The sequence below is a fragment of the Pithys albifrons genome, chromosome 1, assembly GCF_047495875.1.
Source record: "Pithys albifrons albifrons isolate INPA30051 chromosome 1, PitAlb_v1, whole genome shotgun sequence".
Classification (NCBI taxonomy): domain Eukaryota; kingdom Metazoa; phylum Chordata; class Aves; order Passeriformes; family Thamnophilidae; genus Pithys; species Pithys albifrons.
The window spans coordinates 79,289,771-79,295,770 of NC_092458.1; positions in this window are offsets into that span (position 1 = coordinate 79,289,771).

Consider the following 6,000-nt stretch of genomic DNA (forward strand, 5'->3'; position numbering starts at 1 on the left):
AATTTCTTCCTAGCATCTCATCTAAGTTTCTCCTAATTTAAAACTGTTCCCCCTTGTCCTATAACTGTCTACCCATGTAAAAAGTCACTCTTCCTCTTTTTTTTAGTAAGCCCTGCTTTAGTATTGAAAGGCTGCGATAAGGTTTCCCCAAAGCTTTCTCTTCTCCAGGTTGAATGACCCCATGTCTCTCAGACTGTCTTCATAGCAGAGGGGCTCCAGGCCCCTGATGTGGCCCCTTTGTGGCCTCCTCTGGGCTCACTTAAACAGGTCCACATCTTTCTTGTGTTCAGGACTCCAAACCAGGACACAATGCTCCATATGGGATCACATAAGAGCAGAGTAGAGGGGGAGAATCCCCTGCCTCGATTTGCTGGCCAGATTGCTTTTGATGTAGCTCAGGATACAGATGGCTTTCTGGGCTGTAAGTGTGTTTTATCCAGCTTTTCATACATGAGAACCCTCAAGTCCTTCTCCACAGAACTGCTCTCAATGAGTTCTTCTTCCAGTCTGTGCTCCTGTCTGTGATCACCCTGACCCAGGTGCAGCACCTTCCACTTTAATTTGTGGAACTTCATGAGGTTCTTGTGGGCCCATTACTAAAGTTTGTCCAGGTCCCTCTGGACGGCATCCCTTGCTTCTGTTGTTTCAACTGCACTGCTCAACTTCGTGTCATCTGCAAACTCACTGAAGGTGCACTTAATCCCCCTGTCTATGTCACTGATGAAGATACTGAACAGCAGTCCCAAGACAGAGCCTTGAGGGATATCACTCATCACCAGACTCCACTTGGATATAGAGTCATTGATCAAAAATATAAATAAAGATAAAAGGACAGATCACCTACCTATGAAAATAAGCAGTGATGGTAAGAAGAAATGGACAAATCGTTTTCAGCAACTTCCAGGTAAAAAGACTAGATAGTTTAATAAGCAAAACCTAATGCTTCATGGAAGTGGAACAGAATTGAGAGCCAAGATCACAGCCATTTTCAGACATGAAGCAGCACAAGACTCTCCCAAAACCAGCACCTGAAGGTTAACCTAGGGACGAGGAGATAATGGGTCTGGGTAGTTGGCATCTCTTTTCCATTGTTACAAGAAAACCTGACCAAAGCACTGGGATATGTGTGGGTATAGGTAAGCAGGATATTTTAATATAGAGCAGGGAACTTTCAAGAAGGTGGGTGTCAGACTGTAGCTGTATGTTTTAAAATAGAATTACTTTCCCCTCCTATAGGTGTTGCATTGAATTTTGCTGTGCTGCTGCTAGAGAGAAGCAATGTTAATTACTACAAAATCTCTGGCTTAAGAGTTCAACTACAGGTCTCCAAGTACAGTTCCTTTCCTCAGTGTTAAGTTGTGTGGTGTTTTAAACCCATGCACAATCACGTATGGCAAAGCTCTTGTTTACCTTCTAATTTGTTTACACCCTTGTCTGCAATGCCACTTCCACAAAGAAAAATGCTGGCTCTGCCAGGACTGGTGATGGCCCTCTTATTTGGGTTATGGATCAGGTAAAAAAATCATTGCTAGGAGACTGGTTCCCAATTGAAAGGGCAGCTGTCTCACTGCTAAAATGTCTTCCAGAATGGGTAGAGATTTTTTGTTCATTTGAATGGTGCTAAAACCAAGACACAAGTGATCAAAAAATGTGGAAAAAAAAAGCTAAATGGTCCTGATAGTTCTGATTTACATTGGGATTTTTCTTCTTTGCAATGTATTCGTGAAAAGCTACAAAAAAGGAAGATTTGAGAAAAATGCAAATTTTCAGCTGCTTGGTAACATGCACTGACATTCCTTTTATATATATGGAAGAAATATATTGTGTGTATGTATATATACAGAGGCAGAATGACTTTTTTTCTCTCTTTTTTACAGTTGGGAGCATTGACAAACATCACAATCTGGAAACCCTTCACCACGTGGACTGAGATCCACGCAGTGTTACTTATCCTTCTTATCTCTATTTTTTGTTTGTCTTGCCTGTTGAGATAAGGCTTCCTGGACCAGGCCTGGCCACCATCCAGGGTCAGAGCAGCATTGAGCATGCAGAAGCCTTTCTCATTGAGCCCTGAAGTGCTACTCTGATAGCAGGCTGAATAACAGGCAATAAAAGGTGGAAGGAACCCAAGCCCAGCACTGTCTTTATAACCACTTTTATTATGTCTTACTTCCTTTTCAAAAAATTCTCTCTTGACATCAGGAGAAAATGTGGCCCCTTGGCTGTTCTTTTGGGGTCAAGTGGTCGCTTGGGGAAGGTGATTTGTGTTGCTCCTTCCCTGGACTATGAGTGAGGGTGGTGGGCAAGGGGACAACTCTGGAAGAAGAAACAACAAAAGGAGAACCTGGAGGATAAGGGGGAACTGATCAAAAGGCCACAAGATATCAGGTACAGTCAGCCCTCAGAGGAAAGCAAGAATAGGCCTTTTCTTGGTATCACAAGGAGTCTGCATGAAGGATGCTGAGAGAGGGTGAAAGCTTGAAAAGTTGCTGTGAGCAAGAGAAAAGGGATGTGAACCTGTGCTGCAAGGAGATGGTGGGTGTATCTTCAACTTATATAAAAGACAACTACAGTAAGGCTCCTCACCCACAGTGACCAGAATAGCTTAGTTGGACCTGCTCCTTAAACTGATTTTATTTCTGAATGTCTTTTTTTTCACTGGTATTAGAAATATTATTACATGTTAAGACCATCTCCACATATATGGAAGAAGCTTCAGGTTTTCATGGGGAACTTCAATCAGCCTGATCATCTGCTGCAGGGACAGCAAAGCAAGGGACAAGCAGCTTGTGAGGTTTCTGGAGTGCATTGATGACAACATCCTGGTACACATAAATGAGAAGCTGACGAGGAAGATGCTGTACTTGTACACATACTTACAAACAAGGCAGAACTGTACAGGGATGTGAAAACTGGGGACAGCTTTGGCTGCCATCCATGAGAGAAGAGGGGAAAAGGCAAAACTCAGGGTTGCAGAGCCTTGATTTCAGGACAGCAGGCCTCATCATGTTCTGGGATGTACCTGAGAAAATCCTCTGGGAGGCCCTAGAGCAATCAAGGAGAGTTGATTGATTTTCAAGAATCACCTGCTCCAAGCTCAAGAATGTTCCATTTCCACATGCAGGAAATCAAGCAAAGGCAGAGGAGGCTTCATGGATGAACAAGGAGCTCCTGACTAAACTCAAACAAAATAAGAATGTACACCAGATGGAAGCAGGGACATGTGACTGGGGGTGAAGATAAACTCACTCTCTGAGTCTACAGAGATGCCCCCATAAGTGCCAAGGGAGCTGGCTGATGTCATTGTGAGACTCTGGATTATCTCTGGGAGGTCATGGTGAGCAGGAGAGTTTCCTGAGGACTGAAGAAAGTGAATCTCACTGCTATCTTCAAGGGAAAGAAGGGGAATTCAAGGACTACAGTCTGGTAAGCATGACCTTGATGCCAGGAAAAGTAATGGAACAAATCCTCCTGGAAGTAATTTCAAAACATAGGAAGGACAAGGTGATTTGGACTAGTCAGCATAGATATGTGAAAGGGAAATCATAGCTGACCAATGGATAGTGACCTGTGATGAAATGACTGGGTGTGGATAAAGGGAGAATAGTGGATGATGTGCAAGGCTTTTGACACTGTCTCCCGTAAGTTCATACACAAACTGAGGAAGTATGGGCTAAATGAATCAGGAGTGAGGTATGTTGAAAACTATCTTAATTATCAGGCTTAAAGGGTTGGGATCAGCAGTACAAAGCCTAGCTGGAGACCAGTGACTAGAGGAGAAGCCCAGTGATCAATACTATATAACATCTTCATAATAACCTAGACAAGGGGAGAGGTTCCACCCTCAGCGAGTTTGCAGATGATAAAAAGTGATTGCTACACCGACTGTGTGGGCTACCATTCAGACGGACTTTGAGAGGTGGAAGAACTGAGCAGAGATGACTTTCACAAAGTTTCACAAGAGAAAGTGTCAAACCCTGTAGCTGGAGAGGCATAACCCCAAGAATCAGTGCACATTGGGGCCAGCCAGCTGAAAAGACCTTTGCAGAATAGGGCCTGGGGTCACGGTGGAAATTGAACCTGAGCCTGGTAGCAAAGAAGGCAAACATTCTCCCCAGTTGTGTTAGGCAGAGCATCCCCCACAAGTTGAGGTGATATTTCGTCTCTAATTAGCACTGATGAGATACAGCTGGAGGGCTATGTTGAATGCTGGGCTCCCCAATACCAGAGATAGGGAAAACTGTGTCAGCAAAGGAGTGCAAAGATGATTTAAACTTTGGAGCACCAAGGAGAGGCCAAGAGAGCTGAGACAGTTCAGGTGGGTGAGCAGGGTGTTGGACTCAGTGATCTCCAGAAGTACTTTCCTACCTCAGTGGTTCTGTGATATTTTAAATTACAGTGAATACAACTTATGTACTGCTGATGAAATTTTATCAGACAAAGGTGGCATCTTTTGTTTTGTTCCATGGCTTAAATTTGCTATTTCAAGGAAATTATTTAAGCCAATGCTTATTAATTTAGGATTTACTCTTACAAATATTTCTGCATGTGCAGTAGGTGCTTCTAGGTAAGCACCATTAAAGATTGATAGTCTCCAAGAATCAAACTTAAATCTACATGAATTGGACAAAAGTTTCATCACTGTGATTCAGCCCTGTTCTTAAAGATGATTTTCTCTGTGGAGGAGAGGGTAGACTAGTCTCTAAGCTTCTGCTCTGAGGGTTTTATATGGACCCTCTTGGGAGGGGCTTAATACAGATTACTGATTATCAGTAACATTCTATCTTGGCCTAGACATGCCTTTATGTAGCACTGTAACTGATTCTCATCACACAAATACTTTTCAGTACCTGAAGAGGGTTAAAATTGCTGCATTGTCAGTGTGGTCCAGGCTCCATAATAGTGTTCCTGCAATGGGTGTGACACTTCCATCTGCAACCTCAATGAGTGCTCTTACACTTTGCTTATTCAATCTGTGTTATTTTGGAACTGGCAGAATAAATCTGTACTGTATGATGCTTTCACTGCTGTCTGGCCTCAGGGACAAGCCATTTTACTGTTTCCAGAGTATTGCTGACCCCCTGTTATTAGATTTTAACCTTGGCAGACATTCTGGTCCTTCCTCTTATTGCTTTTTGAGTTGCACTGTGTTCATGTATTCCCAGGTGACTGCTCAAACACACTTGGTGTAAAATGCACTGTAACCCATCTAAGATTTTACTGCAGGCTCGAAAGGATAGACCTTAACTTGGATTTTATTAGTCTGTGTGGACCTATAGATATAAAAAACCTTCCATCCTTGAGAGAGGGAATCACATCAAAATATTATTAATTTTTGAGTGTGATGGAATAAAAACGGTTTTTGCATCTGAGCAATGACTGTTGTCACACAGGGCTGATGGATATGGAAGGTATGTTGGAATGTGCAGTAAGTAGCCAGGCTGTGTCCCTTTATCACACTAAGAGTTTCTAATTGTGAGAGACCTACAAACTTTCACTCTTTTAATACAATGATTCAGGCACCCATGGGCTGTTAACATTTGGAATTTCTTTTCCTCTGTTCTCCGTTTTTCTCTGCCCTGAGTCCTATCTCATCTTGAGGTTTGGCCTTGTAAGATCTCTAACCCTAGAAACAGACCCATTACCATATGGGGCAAAATTGCACTCTCAACCAGTAACTCCTGCCTTTTTTAAGACTATTAACACACCTGAAGGATAGGATGACCTAGACAGACTTGAGAAGTGGGCGCATGGGAATCTCATACAGTTTAAGAAGACCTAGTGAAAAGTGCTGCACCTGGGTTGGGGCAGCCCCTGGTATAAACACAGGCTGGGGGATACACAGATTGAGAGCAGTCTTGCTGAAAGGACTTGGTGTTGGTGGATCAAAGGCTGGACATAAGCCAGCAATGTGCTCTTGCAGCCCAGAAAGCCAAACGTGTCCTGGGCTGCATCAAAAGCAGGGTGGCCACCAGGTCAAGGGAGGCGATTCTGCCCCTC